The sequence below is a fragment of the Monodelphis domestica genome, chromosome 7, assembly GCF_027887165.1.
Source record: "Monodelphis domestica isolate mMonDom1 chromosome 7, mMonDom1.pri, whole genome shotgun sequence".
Lineage (NCBI taxonomy): Eukaryota > Metazoa > Chordata > Mammalia > Didelphimorphia > Didelphidae > Monodelphis > Monodelphis domestica.
Window position 1 is genome coordinate 170880036 of NC_077233.1, and position 18352 is coordinate 170898387.

Below are 18352 nucleotides of genomic sequence, written 5' to 3' on the forward strand. Positions count from 1 at the left end.
TAGGCCTGTGGGAAATTAAGGTGTCACTTTATTCATTATCCAAAGAGGTGGTGCAATATGTGATTTATATACTTTGTGAAACTATATTCAACCCACCAACCAATTGTCCTATCCATGTTACTCTGACATCTGTATGCAATGATCTCCTTTGATAGCTGCAGTATCCCCACTGGCCACCAGAGGGTGGCTAACCTGCAATTTCTCCTGCTTAGAAGTGTCAAATGAATTATTCCATGCTGGCCAGACTATGACTCAAAACCAAGAGGTGATAAAATATGACTGAGTTATTGGAAAACTATTGGAAATATATGGCTTCACCCATACTTCCTATCTGTAATTCCCCTTCTTAATCAATGAATTTATGCATACTCCTAGAATAAAGTTAGTTAATTCACTGCGGCCACAGAGTATAGTATATGATAGCTAAAATTAAAAGAAATTGGTTAATTTCCCCAGATCTCTGCTCAGTCATCTCCTCAAACTCCTTCCATTTGTCCTCTTCTTTTCCTTTTTTGGAAAGATCCCAAAGCATCCACATCTACCATTTGTGGAACAGGAATAAAGGAAGATACCTTGGTGAGTAAAGGATCCTAGCTCTAGACCTAATTTAAAATAATTTAAACATTGCCAACTCTGGGGAGGGGAAGGGAAGAGATAGTTTGGATCATATAATTTCAGAAAACATGTGGAAAATTGTTATTATATGTAATTGGTAAAATATCTTTACAAAAAATAAAATTATTTAAACAGAAAGTTAAGGCTGCATAGGAAGAAAGGTCAGCCAGTTTCCTAAGCCTAGCTTATGTTCTCTGAGCTTCACAATAACTAAGTCTGGCATTTGAAATTGCTTCTTAATCCAATCCTCTGCTTCTGCTCCCAGTTCTAATCATAGCAGTTAGAGGTAAACATCACAGGGATGGTTGTGGCCACGTAGGAAATTATAAATAGCAAAAATTTTTAAAAACTAGTTAAATGCCCCAAAACCTTGCTTAATCATCTCCCAAAACTCCTTCCAATTGCTTTCCAAGATCCAAAAGTATCCATATCCACCATTTGTGAAGTAAGAATAAAGGAAGCGGGGCAGCAGGGTGGCTCAGTGGATTGAGAGCCAGGCCTAGAGATGGGAGGTCGTAGGTTCAAGTGTGACCTCAGACACTTCCCAGCTGTGTGACCCTGGGCAAGTCACTTGGAGCCAATACACAGTATTGACTCCAAGACAGAAGGTAAGGGTTAAAAAAAAAAAGAATAAAGGAAGCTACTAATGTGGGAGTCCGAGTCTTAGTTTCACCTTCATATGGCTCTTCCCAGGAGTCCAAAGAATGACCAACAGTAAGTTGGCATTAGGAACTCAGGATCCCAGTTCCCAGAGTCACAACTTGGTCACATGGTAGACAGCCCACTCACAGATCTCTACCCTCTGCTCCCTATCTGCCTTGCAAGATGTCATTTTCAGGGGCATAGAAAGAAGACTATAGAATTCTATATTCTGTGGTCACCCATTTCTCTGTCTTTCCAGTGTTCCCTTCTATCAGAACTTCCAGGGGTCCTTTTTACTTCCAACAAAGATGAGACAAATTATAAACACCTGCTACATTTGTCTTCCACTACAACTTATGTTCTCTCCAAAATGGATGATTCACCTTTCCTTAACCTCTACCAAAAATATCTTTTTTCTATAATTAAAATTAAAAAAAAAATAAAGAAACCACAGCTAAATGGAATGTTTTTGTCTGGATTTTTGCACTAACTTTTTCTGTGCTTTTGGATGAATCATTTCACTTCTTTAGGCTGTAGTTTCCTCATTTGTAAAATAAATAGTTATGATCCCCCAAACTCTTCCTAGCCCTAAATTATATGAATTTCATCTATTTTCTTACCCCTCTGCCTCTTCTGTTACTCCAGAATACCTTCCCCCCCATCTCTGCCTGTCAAAATCCTTCCCATTTTCAAAGCTCAATTCAGATGCCACATGCTTTTCTTATTTCCTTGTTTGATTCCCCTCCAAGGACTTCCCTCCTTCATTATAACTATAGCACTTAGTATTTCTCTCTCAGAGCACTTACAGAACTCTCAGAGTGTGCTGATCCCTTTCCACCTGGGATTTTCCCAGTAATTGGTCAAATAAGCACTCTACCTTGTACTATTGTTATTTGTATATATGTTCTGTGCACCCTACTATATTATAAACTTGAGATTAGAAATTGTATCTTAACTTTATATCCACTATTTTATCTAACATTCAGCCTTAGACATTAGTAAATACTGAATAAATATTTGGTGAATTAAATTGATCTAAAATGAAAGGAATCAGCAGAAAGGCATGATCTTTGGACTTAAGTTACATAAGTTATCTCTATTCTACAAATAAACTTAGAGCTGGAGAGACATCACTATCAGGAAATCAGAATTTAGAGAGTGGTCAGTTTTACTATACATTCTTTTTCCTCATTCTTTTTTCCTGTCCTTACCAAATGAAGCCAGAAAAAATAACAAAACCATGCTGACTGGGTCCACTACAAATTTATAATCATAATCTAGTCCTCCTGTAGCAAGGCAAGACCTTTACACCTCCTTAATTGATTCACCACAGCAGCTTTTCCAAAACTTTTCATCCCTTCTAAAACCTCTCCCAGGACCTCTTGACCCAATCCTTTCAGCTGAGAACCTTGCTTCATATTTCACAGAAAAAATTTAGGTCATTCGCCAAGATTCCCTCTTCCCTTCTGTTCCTTATTTCATACCACTCCGATGTTGATGTTTTCTTGTCACTACTTCTTCCCTTCACCATTTCATATAATGAAGTAACCTTTCTTCTTGACAAAGTTAAGTCTTCTATACATGTACAAGTGATCTCATTCCATCCTGTCTTGTGCAGCAGATTTCCTTCTCTGTCATCTGTACTCATTTATCTTCAAACATTCTCTATCTACTGTTTGTTTCCCTACTGCCTGAGCATCTCTCCCATCCTCAAAAAAAACCCAACTCATTTGATCCTTCTATCCCTATGGCTTGAGAGAGAGAAAGACTTTGCAAGTAGGAAATAACAAAAGCATGGGCTTGCAAAGGAGGGTCTGCTCATACGCACAGAAGCCTTCTTGGCCTTAGCCTCTGAGACTGAGCTCATCGGGAGTTCAAACCCTCTTTCTACTCTGACAAACTTTTACTGTGTCTACAATTTAATTAGAAGACCAGTAGGTTAGGGTAGATTATATAGAGTGGGGATCTTAGAGCAGATTTAAGCAGCTTAAAGACATGAAGACGGCTCCATGAGGAACCCATAGAAGTTGGGTAAAGAATATAGATTTTTAGATTTAGGGACTCTTTATTTCCCTGGTCCTCCATCATTTCAGTTTAATTGACTATTAATAAACTATGTTACTGTTTGTTAAAGAAGAGCCAAATAATGTTTTGGCCTAAGAGTTACTCTCAGGCCTACCCAGGCCTGTAGAGAGTTCCTCTGAGTATATATAAACAACAACTATACAAACTCCTTTAGTCATCTTACCTATTTCAAGCTGTCTATATCTCTTCTCTATTTTGCAGCTAAATTCCCTGAGAAGGCCATTTACAATGCATACCTCTACTTCCTTTCCTCTCAGTTTCTTCTTAACTTCTATAGTCTGGCTTCTGGCCTCATTATTTAACTGGAAGTTACCAACTATTTCTTAATTGCTGGATCTAATAACCTTTTCTCAAGCCTCATTTTTCTTGACCTTTCTATATAACCTTTGACTGTGTGGATCACCTGTTTCTCCTTGTTAACTCTGATACTTCTTGAGATGCTGCTTTCTCTTATTTCTCCTTTTACCTATCTGTCCATTCCTTCTCACTCTCCTTTTTTGGATCTCCATCCAGGTCACGCACACTAACATTGGGTTACTCACAGGATTCTTCCCTGGCCCCTCTTCTCTTCCCCTTTTATATTATTTCACTTAATTTCATCAGCTCCTGTGATTTCAATTATCATCTCCCTTTATATTGTGTCATTTTATATTTCATCATATTTTTATATTCTTTGATATTATTTCTCCTTTTATATTTCTATATTATTTCATTTAGTAATCTCATCTGCTTCTGTGATTTTATTTATCATATCTCTGCAGATAACTCAGAGCTATTTATCTAGCTTTAGTCTTTCTACTGAGAGAGTGCTAGACCTGGAGTCAGGAGTAGTAGCTTCAGACATTTACTTAACTGTGTGGTCCTGGGCACATCACATAACCTCTCTTTGCCTTAATCCACTGGAGAAAGAAATTGCAAATCACTCCAGTACCCTTGCCAAGAAAATGCTGTTCAGGGTCATGAAGAATCATTCAAAACTGAACAACAGCAAACAGCAAACTAGATTTCTAGTTTCACATCTTCAACTTTTTAGACATCGCAAGATGTCCTAGATATCTTTACCTCACCATGTTCAGAATTTGAGCTCATTATCTTTACTCCCAAGTCCTCCCTTCTTCTTATAATCCTTATTATTGTAAAGAGGATCACCATGCTCCCAGTCTACCAGGCTCAAAAATGTAGGTGTCGTCCTTGTCTTCTCACTTTCACCTCCTTGTATCCAATTACTGATCAAGTCCTGTTTCTACATACATCTCTCAAATATGCCCCTTCTTTCCCTAGACACTGTGACCACCCTGAGGCAGGCCCTCACAAACTCATACCTGGACTTTGAAACAGTTGATGTCTATGCTTCAAATCTCTCTTCACTTTAGTCTATCCTCTATAAGCCAGTGACACTGGCTTCCTTGCTTGACATGACAATCTCAAGACTCAGCATTTTCAATGGCTGTCTCCCATGCTTGGAATTATCTTCTTCCTCAGCTCTATCCCCCTGATTTCTCTAGTATAAGCCAAAGACTCACCTTCTGTAAGAAATCTTTCTTACTCTTTGATAACTCCCAATTTTTCATATATATATTTTATATATATATATATATATATATATAATCTTGTTTGTAGTTGGTTGCATGTTGTCTACCCCCACTAAATTCAGAAATCCTTGAGAGCAGGAACTTTTTTTTTGCATTTCTTTGTCTCCCTAGTGCATGCTTTCCTTGTATATCTAGCACAGTGCCTGGCACACAGTATGCATTTAATAAATGCTAGTTGACTGACTGGTCTAATAGGGGATTCAATTTTTACAACTAGAAGGGACAAGAATCTTTTTCAAGTCTGTGAAGGGAATCCACGGGGTCCAGGAATGATAGCAACATGGATGATAGTCCATGGAACCTTAGGCTAAGGTTAGAACAAAAGCTAAAAGGATGCATGCTGGTTAGTCAGTCACTAAACATTTATTAAACACCTAATATATGCCAGATACTGGGCAAAGCACTGAGGATACAAAGAGATAAAAGATGGTCTTTGCCCTTTAGAAACTAACAATCTAATCATCTAAAGATTGAACCAGAGTGAGCAAGTATGAATTAGAGGCTGAGAATGAATTCCCATAAGCCAAAATTACAAAGACCACTAGGAAAGGCAAAATATTATAGATCAGTGTGCTGGCAAACCTAAATAGAAATGGATCCCTTTTGGCCACATTTTGACTTAGAAAATCACAAATTAACATTTGTTGTATTTTTATTTATTTTGCCAGACATTTCTCAATTATATTTTAATTTGGTTTGGACTGTACTCCAGGAATTTTGCTGGGTGCTTGAAATATTGGGCTATGAGTTTGACACCTCTGCTGTAGATGACTACAGTGTAAGTTCAGGAATGACACGAAATCCAAGGAACAAATCTTGGGGGCCAGGTAGAAAAGTACCTTCCTTATCTAGGAATCCAAGGACCAGTGAAGATTAACAGGATTAAAGAAGCTTCAGAAAGGAAAGACAAGACCAGAGGAGGCCACCTGGGGGCTCATATCCAAGGAAAAGAGTGAAAAGTCTTAGGAAAGAATGAAAATCCTATTCAGGTAATAACATGATTCTGCTGTAAACTTGGAGCACATGTAACTTGGTCAAGCATTCAACCCAAATAAATCTGAAATTAAAAAAAAAGAAATTATGTCTGAAAACTATAAGCTAAGTCAACCAGACTAACTATAATTAGACTTTGGATTGAGAGCCAGGTCTAGAGACAGGAGGTCCTAGATTCAAATCTAGCCTCAGACACTTTCCAGCTGTGTGACTCTGGGCAAGTCACTTGACCCTCATTGCCTAGCCCTTACCACTCTTCTGCCTTGGAACCAATAAACAGTATTGATAGACAGAAGGTAATGGTTGAAAAGGAAAAGAAAGAAAGAAACCCATTCTTTATAAACTCTTCTATATTTTTTTATTTTTATTTCCTTTTCCTTTTTTTTAAGTCAGAATTTTATTTTGAAAAATACCAAATGTGTTTCTGTAGAACTGAATAGAGTTTTTATACACCTAAATTTGAATAGAAAAGAACATCAGAGCACCATGAAAAGCCACACATATATTTATGGTAGTGGAAGTGGATGTCCTATCTTGAGAGCAATAAAAAGAGATGGAACTAAGGCAGACAGAAAAGTCAAAGTTTAGGATAAAATGAGCCCAGGATAGAGATGAGTGGGTTGAACCCATCCTACTTTTGGTTTTCCTTTATGTATTTTTTCCTAATAAGAATTGGATCTGAATTACTTTTGCCTAGTTCTAAAAACAAAATTCATGCTTAAATGACAAAAAGTACTGCTGGCACTTAAGGAAATTCCACAAGAGAAATTTAAAAAGCAGTGATACTTCTCTTTGGAATAAGTATATATCCACCCAAAGTGATTACTTTAAAGGGAACAATATTCATTCAGATATATTAGTTTTGGAGTATTTGTTAAGAAAGCTGTGACTTTGAGGATTTCATGACATAAATCTGTTCCAACTAATAACAAGGAAATATCATGGAACTCAATAAATGTGCACAAGAAATATACAAACCCATGCTTAGCTAAAATTAAACCCACCAATCAAGCACAGTCAAAAGAGATATTGCCATCAAGGTGAAACCTGTAGTGGGAGTTGAGCAGGGAAATTCCTGATCACCTGATTTCACACATACACACAGAATATACTTAAAAGACTTGGACCTTTGTCAATAAAAGAGGCATCTCTGCCTCAAGGATCTGGACACATGATAATAGATTGAAAGCCAAAAGGGACTATGATAATACTTACTTACATTTTATAGCATTTTAAGTTTTTTTTAACAGTTAATATAATATTATTTAATTTGATACAACTTTGTGAAGTAAGAAACCCATTTTATGGATGAGAAAACTGAGGCTGCCAAAGAAGTGATTGTCCAGGATCATACAGGGCTATTAAGTGTTTGAGCTAGGATTCTATGAAATCAAGTTTTTAAATACATGAAAGAATTTGAAAATACTTCATTCTATTACTATTGTTTCCAGTAAACCAATAATCTCCCAACTCTCTAATTTCATGATATACTTATTGCATCTAAAGATACAAATCAAAATCCATCTTGAGTCAGGATTCTAATTCATGTCTTTCTAACTGTAAGTTCAGAAGTCTGTATATTGTACAGCATAGCTGTCTTTGAATTTATCTAAACCAACTAATTTTATTTTACTTTAATTTAAATTTTTTCAATTGTCAGGCATTTATTTTTTCTCCCTGTCACATTTTTACACACATACAATGAAAAAAAATCCCTTTTAACAAATATGCATAGTCAGACAAAATAAAATATATTCATGAAGGTTTATATGCATATCATTCCCTATGTTAGTGCATCACATCTCTGTCAGGGGATAGGCAACATTCTTCATTAGCTCTCTGGAGTCATGGTTGATCATTGCATTGATCAAAGTTCTAAAGTCTCTCAGAGTTGGTTTTCCATTTTGCAACAAATAACAGGGAAGCAGGAAATCACAGGACATGTACATATCATTCTCCTAATTCTGCTCACTCAGCTTCAGTTTTCTCATTTGTAAAATGAGAATAGAGAATCCCCTCTCTGCCTCACAAGATAGTTGCAAGCATCAAATTAAATAGCATATGAAAGAGTAAAGGCAGGGTTAGGGTTGATTGGTGGAGAGGGGTAAGATTTGGTTTCTATCACCCCCATGATATCAGTTGATATAAAGACAGATGATTAATGTATCATCCTTTTACAGAGGTTGAACAAACATTCTCTCATTGAATTTGATGAAGTCATTGGTCATTGGTCAGGCTAAAAAATTCCCCTGAAGGTTTTAAATGGCCAAGTCTGCCAGCTGTTGAGAATTTGAATCAGGCTAGGCCAAAAGTACTTTGTGCAATATAACCCTTGCAGGAGGGAGAAGAGGGAATTTATTCCTCCCTCCTAACATGAACTATGGTATCTAATGAAATCACTCATGTAGGAGACCTCCCCTCCTGTAGTTACAGAGTCATTTCAGGAATGTTTAAGGCACAGTTGAAGGAGCAGAGACACATACTACTCCTAGATAGACATTGGTGTAGCAAGATGGTCACTCCAGGCTGAACGTAGCTCCTGTAGCAGCAAAGAGGAGAACTGGCTATGATTGGGAAAGAGTATTGTTCTGGCAATGAAGGGCAGATGTGCAAAGAGAAAAGAGCAGCAAGACCCTGTGAACTTAACTAAGTAACCTACCCAGGAGAAATGCTGTGTCCAGGGGGAAAACCTCATGAGGACTACTTAAATTAAGAAGAGAGAGAAGAGTCCCTGTAGTTCTAGAGTGGAGAATTCTTAGCTACAGGTATGTGCCTCACTGCCATTTTACTCAAAGTTTATTTGTGAAAGAATGTGCCCCATATCAAGGAAATGTTTTGTAGTTACTATTCTTCCCTTTCCACTTTAGTAAATATATTTACTTTGAGCTAATTATGTCTCCTGGCTGATTATTAAAGATAATCAAATTGGCGGAGGCTCACAAGCTATAGTGGGTGAGTTCAGACTCACAGTGTCCTAAAACCTAGAAGTGGCTGTCCCCTATGGACCCAAAGATCCAAAACAAATCTGTGGGTACCAACTTGGGGGAGATAGTTACAGAAGTACTTTGCAAAGTATTTCGCAACTGTGAAGAATTAGGGGGAAGAAGCTAGAAAAAGCAACAAAATGGAAACTGAGACTCTAGGCCTAGTTGCACTGTACTGACTAATACAATTGATTTTAGTCAAGTTGTTCTGCCTCCCTAGGCCTGAATTCAGAAAAGAACATGGAATATCAGTATGTCAGGTTCCATTTGTTCCAGCCTGTACATGATCCAAGTCCCTCTTCAAAATCCTCAGTCTAATAACTCTGATATTCTATCATTATTATTATTATTAATTACATAGGATAGAGGAAATGAGGTGAAAATATGCATATGTATTCACCCTACCCACACATAGAACAAAACAAGTGAGTGGGAGAGGCTTGTAGCCATAGATAAACCTAATGGAGAGTAAACAACCATCCTGCGCCATGCTGAGCCTGTTAGAAACAGGAAATCCATGTTGCTAATAATGTTAAAATGCAAATCACTCTAGTAGGATGATTCAAAGATCATGCTGCTGCTGCTACTGCTACTCCTGCCGCTGCACTGCCACTACCTACTGGCCTACATGGCCAGCTCTCCAGCAGTGGGGTTAGGTTGCCCTGAATTATAATTCTCATGAGCTTTTATTAGGCCACAGCCCTAATAGGTCAGTAATTCATTTATTAATGTGATAAAACAAAAAAGCACAGAATTCACAGTCAGTGCACTTTATATCAGATCTCAGCTATTTTTCATGTGTGATCTCAAGTAAGTTATTTAACTTCTCTGAATCAGTTTCCTCATTGTTAAATGACAGAGTTGAATTAAATCGTCTTTAAAATCCCTGTAAATCCTATGATCCTGAATTTTATGGAGGGGCGGTTTCTAATCTGCAGAGATATCTGTTGGCTCCTAACTGGTAAATTCTTTGGGAATTTCAGGTGAGGAAAGGTATTATACCAATATAGATCAGTACCTGCTCTGAAATTTGTAGTTTTAGAGAACTTCTTAGGGCACTATGAAATTGAGACATGCTTAGGACCATGAAGCCAGGAGGTGACCAAAGATAGGATTTGAACCCAGATCTTTTAAAATCTGAATCTGGCTTTCTATCCATGAAGCCAGGTAAGCCTCTTGGATTATATGCATACATATGTTACCAAAAAAAAATGAACCAATATTTACAATAGGAAAGAATAAGTAGTACATTTATTTATTAAGGTCCCATAGCATATTATTATATAAAGGCACTGCCTGGGCAGTATGGATGTCAGTCAGGCTGGAAGATGCCACAGATTCAAACACATTATTTGTATAGAGACAACATGGTTAGTAGATAAAGAGTGAACTCAGAATCATGAAGACCTGGCTTTCAAGGACTGTCTCTGATTGGTTATGTATTGAAGACATACCATTTTTCTAGGTATTCAGTTTCAAAATCTTGGTTTCACCTTTGACTCCTTACTCTCATTCATCCTACATGTCCAGTCATTTTCCAGATACATCTCACATCCATGCCTTTTTCTCTTTTACACTCACACAATCACTTCTTCATTGCCTCTTATCAGGACTATTATAATGGCCTTCTGATTGGTCTCCCTGCCTCAAAGTCCATCCTCCACACAGCCACCAGAGTATTTTTCCTTAAGGTCAGGTCTCACCATGTCACTTCCTTACTCAATAAACTCTAGTGGCTCCCTATCAATTCAAGGATTAAATTTAAGAACCTCTATTTGGCATATATAGCCCTTACTACTTGATCCCAACCTTTGTTTCTAGCATTATTACACATTACTTCCCTTATTGTTCAGTTGTAGTCAAGCCAAACTGGCCTTCTTATTGTCTGTCATCTCTATGACTTTCCACTCACTGTCCTCCCATGCCTAGAATGTACCTCACCTCTACCTCTTAAAATCCTTCATGTCTTCTAAGGTTCAGATCAGATATCACCTTCCACATGAAACCTTTATAATCACTCCAGCTAATTAATAGTGCCTTCCCCCAAATGGAATGTGTGTGCATGTGTATGTGTATGCATGTGTGTACTTGTGCACACCTGAGACATCCTCCCAGTAAGAAGACCTTGCATTGGGATCACAAGGACCTGATTCAGTTCTGGGGGTGCCTAACTCCTAACAAAGGGTATCAGGTTCTTCTTGTGTTCTGTTACTCCTTCTGTTAAGGGTAAAATTTAGGGGTTGTTAACTGAATATATTATACTAGTGGTCGCCAGGGATTAATTCAATCCCAATAAAATACTCAAGTCAGTTTGGGATTTTTATAGTGGTTTAATTACAATAGAGGGAAGAAATTAAGAGAGAGAGAAAAAGAATTTGGACTGCTCTGGCAAGCCAGATAGGAGTTCAGAGGCCTAGGCCAAGGAGCCTTCTCAGTCTAGCTTGGCTTCCAGCCATGAGGCCTCCTCCAAGATGAGGATAGTGTTTTAAGAGGTAAAGGAAAAAAGGAATCAGCCTAAACAACTCACCAAGCACACTAAAGATGCTGCCACGAGCTCCCAATGCTGAAAAAGCCCAACGTCTCTGTGAAAGAGGCTGGAGAGAAGAAGTGATGCAAAATATATAGACCATTCTTTACATCACTTCCTGCATCTCACATGTAACAATGGTAGCTTAAGCTTGACTTAGGACAGCCCAGGGGGTCTGTCAGTTGTTTCTTATTTGTCACTTGCTAGCACATGTAGCCATAGGCCATCCTCCTCAACACTTAATCCTTAAGTAGGGGTGTATACATTCCTGGTTGTTAGAATTTCTAAAGACTAAGCAGGTTTAAGTAAAAGTAAAATTTGCACTTCCAAGTTCAGAGTCTATGGGAAAATCTCTTTAAGCTTAGGTTTTATTTACTATGTGTAAGATTTCCCCAGAAGGGATTAACAGGTCCCTTTCTAGAAACATACTCTGTATATAAAATAGATGAGGTATGGGACAGCTATTTATTTCCTCTACCACAAAAGAAATAATAAAGTGCAAATAACTCAAAAGTGTGCATTGACATATAAAACATGACCCATAACTGTCGTTATATTCCCGTAGGAGAATGATACTTAAAACATTGAAACTCAAAACACTTTCTGAAACTGTTAAAACAGGAATACCATCTTCATCTTAGCTCTGTACTGTTTAAGCAAGTCAATGAAGCCCTATTGATTCTGGCAAGACTAGTTTAGGCATAGCCTCCTGACAATGGTCATCTCCAAAAAAATTGTGAAAAATCACTTCCCACTGGGCAAATATTATCTTGGTCCAGGAGCTTGTATCTCTCAAACTCCCATGAATCCTGCCAAGCTGAGAACAATTTGGTTACCAGTACTCAGAGAAAAAAGCTCAAAGCAGAAAAGACAGCTGAGATATGGTTTCAGATTGTGAAAGGGATTTCTTTATTATCTATCCTGAGTTAACACTAACTTAAGTATCCCTACTTAGTACCTCACTAGACTGAAGACAGGATTAACTCCTCCTGGTCTAACTTTTGAATTGAATCAGCAAAAGATTAAACACCTACTTAGTACTAGGTGAGAAGCTAGCAAGGTACTTAGAGAATTTACACCCTTGGAAATTTAGTCATGGGGAATCTGTGAATCTTTTTGATGAAAATTTAACCTTCAGAAGGTGAGAAGTCCCAGACATTGCCCCCTGGGCAGTGCTAAGCAATTTGGAAACTGTGATTGGCCCCTGTGAAGAGGGGAAGGGACAAGAAGTCACCATAAAAAGCAAGCCCTGAATTCCTTCAAGGAAGATTCTCTTTGAGAAGATAGTCTGAAAAGATTGTCTTCTGGAGATAGTTTTAGATAGTCTTCAAGAGAGCTTCACTAGAGACTATGGCTTGGATGGTGAGTTCAGCGCTTGGCTTCTACTTGGACTGACTCTTGGATTACTTTGTTGATAAGTAAAAGGCTGACCCCTTTCCTAGCTTCTGGAGAGACTAGCTTCCATCTTGAAGGAGGCCTTGTGGTTACTCACTACCAGCCTTTCTGGTTGAGAGCTAATTAATCTCTGCCTGGATTGAGCAGACCTGGAGCAAAACATTTAGGTTGATAGGATAGATAACTTCTCTATCCCCCTCACAATTCTCTTCTTTATTTGTAAATATTTATAAATACATTCCTGGCTCAAGATATAATAAATACTGGCAACCACATACTTTCATATAATGATTGTCCAACCATTAATTTTAACCTTTACAAGATTCACCCAGACAAACACACTATCTGAGTTAAGGAAAATACCCTTTTCCCTGCCTGTCCCCAGTAGAAGTCCAGAGGAGAGGCTCAATGAATCTGAACACTCTATATAGATGGGAAGACAAAGAGTGATCAGAGAAATTGCCTTTCCTTTTAAAGATAACTGAATACTATACACAGTTCTTCCTATGGTCAGTCTCTTACACAGCATCCACTGCCATCATGAGGAAGGGGTGACTGCATCATCCCAAAACAAAAATCCTTCAGCATTGCCAGTGTAGGTGTGTCAACAGAAAACAGCCAGTGCACTTGCATCTATTTGATTTATATTTATTTATATATATGTATATATATTTATATATATATATATATAATACACATTTATATTTTCTTGTCTTCAAGACTAGATTTGGCTAAATTGTAAGATACTTAAGGGCAGGAATTAATCTATATCAGTGTCTGATAGAGTGCCTAGAAATAATTACTTATTAATTGATTATGGCCCTGAGCAAGTCTCTTCCTTTTTTCAGGCAACTCCACAAGACTGTAATGTTCAGAGCAGTGTGCCAATCTGCAATGTTAGAGAGATCACTCATTAGGTTTTCATTACAATATGGAAAGACCAGAGCTTCAACAAAGGGCTGAAGGATACAGAATCAGGAAAAGCTTTCCTCTAAGAAGTCTCTCCTAACCTAATCCTTCAAGAAAGATAAGAATTCTGAAAGGCAGAGGAAAAGGAGAAAACACATTACAAGAATGGGGGTAACTTGCTCATGTATGGAGGTGAGAGATGAAATAGTTGAGTTTTGAGAACAGCCAGAAGTAATCAAATTTGACTGTAATGTAGAAAGAATAAAGGAAGGTAACATGAAATAAGGCATATCAAAGTCTAACTGTGGGAAACCATGTTAAGGATTTTTTCTCTTTTATCTGAAAGGTAATAGGGAGTCACTGAGGTTTTTTGAGCAAGGGAGTTAGCAATTATTAATTCCTTCCTATCTTTTAGGGTTCTGTTATAATGAGCATTGCACAGCAGTACTAGAAAATGGGCTGTCATCTAAGACCTGTCCTGTATTTCCATTTAAAGGCCTTCAAAGAGATAAAACTATTCATGATAGTAAATGTGACCAGTCAGATAGGATTTCAGGCACTTTTGCATTAGTGATTTCTACTTCCAGTCTACTCCATTAAAGATCCCATTTTATTCTTACCCTAACCAGACACTGAACATTTGGTTTCCTGGTCATTACCCTAAAAGATCCAGAAAATGATTTGTAAAATGGGGCTGGGGAGTGGTCGTTTAAAAGCAGAAATAGAGGGGGCATCTGGGTGGCTCAGTGGATGGAGAGCCAGGCCTAGAGATAGGAGGTCCTAGGTTCAAATATGACCTCAGCCACTTCCCAGCTGTGTGACCCTGGGCAAGTCACTTAACCCCCATTGTCTATCCCTTACCACTCTTCTGCCTTGGAACCAATACACAGTATTGATTTCAAGATGGAAGGTAAGGGTTTTTTTTAAATAAGTAAATAAAATAAAAGCAGAAATAGAATCACAAAGATGGCTTGAATTTAGTCTGCACTCCAGGAGGATAATGCAAGAGGCAAAATTCCAGAGGAAATTTTTGAAGTATGAGAGAAATGAGCCAGAATGTCTGCTCCATCAGACACCCTCCTAGAATGATCTTTCCACATTCCTAGGTGACTCACTCCATGGAGAAGCAGGGAGGGAACTGAGAACTGCTTCTTGGACTTCTGGATCAGTCCTAAAGAAATGGAAAGAAGTTTTTTCACCCTAGGCTTTCAGAGGCTGTACTTTGGGATTTTGGCAAAGGCCTCAAAGATCTAGGGACCCTTTTACTGAAAGGAGATAGTTGTTCCAGAGATTTTCAGCTGGCAGAAAGTAGTAGTCAATCTGAGGAGATTGGCTTCTCAGTTTATAGAATTAGAGTGGCACTTAGAGGCAATACTGACACTTAAAGACAAATCTAGCATTTCTCTTTAGGAGTCTGGGGAATTTAGTTCATTTTCAACAAGCATGTATTAAATTCCCACTGTATATGAAATAAGGTAAACCAGGCATAATATCTATTATCATTAAAGAGTAGAGATTGATGTTGGATTTCAAACTACAATATTGCCTAATCCCTGACTAAACAAAGCAAACAAACAAAACCTACTTCCTCACTTCAGTGTATTTTTTTCAGCCCATTGAGCAAAATCTGTTTAGAAATCCTACTACTAAATTCTGAGTCAGCTGGGCTTTAGGATACTAGTCAATGTCCTGGAACCCATAAGTAAGAAAAGAGGAAGAGGTGAGGGAAAAACTTCTCTTTGGGAAGTCCTTCCCTAGAGCAAGCAGGTGATTGGAAAAATTTCCCTTTATTGAATATTTCTAGCTTCTCCCTAAGCACAAATGCCCTTAAAAAAACAAAAACAAAAAACCCTTACTTTCCATTTCCAATACTGTGTATTGGTTCTATGGCAGAAGAGTGGTAAAGCCTAAACAATGGGAGTCAAGTGACTTGCCCAGGGTCACATAGCTAGGAAATGTCTGAGGCCACATTTGAATCCAGGACCTCTTGTCTCTGGGCCTGGCTCTCAATCTACTGAGCCACCCAGGTGCCCCCTTAGGTGCCCTTCATAAGGCTTAGTCCTAGTGATCTTTTTCTTCTCACTACACACTCTCAGTATCCTTATTAGCTCCTATGGTTTCACTGTTTACCTATGAAATCTATATTTTCAGTCCTAAAGTCCAGTTACACATCACCAACTTCCTGCTGGATAGCTCCACTGAAGGTCCAATCTGCATTTCATATTTCACATGTCCAAAACAGTACCCATCATCTCTTGCTCCAAATCTGCATCTCCTTTTTACCTCAATAAAAACATATTACTATAGCGCCTACTATGTGTGAGGCACTAGGGATACAAAGATAAGTCCCTGATTTCAGGAGACTTGTATTTTGCTGAGGGGTGGGGTAGACAATTGTTAAATTTAACATTATATCTCTAATAATAAAAATATATTTTATGAAGTTTATTAAGGATCATTAGAAATCAAGGAATAACGAAGATACAAAATAAAAAAACCACGTGCCCATGGCTGATTAACCCATTTAAAATCCCCACATTTAGCTTACCACTATACTTGCTTCATCTTTGCAAAGGAAGGAAGAGAGTGTGGGAGGTGTTACTGACAGTTAAATACCAATTGTGATCTTGCCAATGGGGAGACTCAGGAGAGATTATAGGGAATTCTGGGAAATACCAATGACTTCTGGGGAATGAAGTCTAGGGTTCAAAATCTCCATTTTTACACAATGCAGTATGTAAACAAACAAAATTAAAGGGAGAAGATATGATCTGACAAGTGAGGGATGGCACCTGAGTTGATCTTTGAGGATCAGTAAAGGATTCATATCAGCAAAGATGAGAAAGGAGGATGTTGAAGGGAAATGCAAACAGGTAAGAGAGGGACTATCCAGTTCAGGAAACAACTTCCCCAAGATTGTAGAGGACACTACCATATTCCCAGTCAGCCAGGTTCATGCACAGCAGTTATAGTTTGCCCTGCCTCACTTGTTAGACTACACCCCATCAGGATGAAAGTCCTGAGAAGTTGGTGAGTTGTTGCATTTTATTGATGAAGAAGCTAGGACAGGGACAGATCTCAGAAGCACAGATACCATGCCTCCAAGTTACCCCAGAGAAGCTAGGGACATAGCCAAGAATGAAATCAAGTTTCCTGCTTTGCAAACCAGTGCTCTTACTGCTGGGCACCATGCCTCTATCCTAGGCATGGCTAGCATCCAGGCAGAAATGAGACCAAACCCCATATTTCCACAGAAGAAGTTTGATTGTTTCTGAGGTTGTATTGTATTAGTGTATCGAAAGTTAGAAAATCTTTGTGGAGTGTCTGCGCTCTAACCCCCTCAGACTACTCCCAATTCTTGGCTTGTTGTTTCTGTCCTGGTGGTGAGTCAGCTGTGGGTGGAAAGCCCAGGAGTCACCACCAATGTGCTCATGGCTGCATTCCTACATTCCTGCCTGGTGTGCTGTGCATTTTTAGCATTCCTTAGGAGCCCTGTGTCCACAATGTACACAATTATCATCAAGGACTCTGGCTTTCAGGACAGTACCCCAGCTTTCAGCTGCCCTACAACTTTACCTGGTCGGAATTAGAGATGTCTTTGTCATGGAACTTCAATATTTTGGATGGTCAGAGAATATGGGGGCCCTATTTTTTGGTGGTTGAGGGCAAACAAGTTTTCAGGTATGGTTTCATGGGCACTGACTATCCAGGATGAAGGAATACTTCTTCTCTGTGTTTGTTCCCTGTGTTGTCTTTTCAGGGCAAATAGAGAAAAAGTTGTAGCCAAACAAGTTTTAGCAAAATCCACTATCTTTTATGATATCCTATAAGCATGTCTCCAGTAGATTTACCCCCAATTTTTCTTTTAAAATGCCAACACTCATCATCTTGCAGTCATGGCCACTTAGAGAGCTGGCCCTCATTCAGCTGTGGACAGTTCCTCATTGTCTGCCAAGGATCTTTCTGTATAAAAACAAAGTACCTTTTTCTTTTCTTTTTTTTTCTATTCAAGCCATAAATATTAATTGAGTGAATAATCTATGTGACTCACAATCACAGTCTTTTAACCTAGAGATCATGAGACTAAAATTCCTGAACAATGACTCCCCAAACTGAGGTCCACCATAGATCTGATGGCAAAGCTTGGATGCTGGGCCTCAATTCAGCCTCGGACAAGCTGAGTGAGAGTACTGCCTCTAAACTTCATTACTGCTTCTCATGGGGTATTTACAGAAAGACTCAGTTTTCTCTCGAGACCTGTTCAGCTGTCCTGGTTCCCAGGGGCCCTAGAAAAATCCAGGGCTACTCTTGAAGTGGGAAGCTGCCCTGGATTTGGGCAATAACCAGTAGAACTTGATGCTGACGCCACAGTGTAAAAATAAACACCTCCCACAGTGTCTTCTCAACCTGTTTGGCATCAGAGCTGCTATTATTAACCTCATAGGCATCTGTGATGGGCAGACAACAGCCTGGACGGGACCCATCAAGCCAGAATGGGAGTTTGTTGCCTTTCCCTCACACCTGGAGGGACCTGATTCAGGGTCCCAAGAAAAGGGTGGCCAATCTAAGAACATGCTCTACTTCAGGTAATATCAGAGGTGGGCTTTCCA

General features: G+C 38.7%; 1 protein-coding gene across 5 annotated transcripts in view; it reads left to right on the plus strand.

Moving 5' to 3' along the window:
- RUSC2 (RUN and SH3 domain containing 2) overlaps positions 1 to 18352 on the plus strand; it is a 103664-nt gene that overhangs the window by 31470 nt on the left and 53842 nt on the right. For 2 of the 5 annotated variants that reach the window (XM_056806047.1, XM_056806053.1), the window contains exon 1: positions 13550 to 18328. The exons of the other annotated variants lie outside the window; for them this stretch is intronic. The gene's annotated coding sequence lies outside the window, so the exon portion shown is untranslated. Of the gene's footprint in view, positions 1 to 13549; positions 18329 to 18352 lie in introns of those variants that run through there. 5 annotated transcript variants of the gene reach the window in all.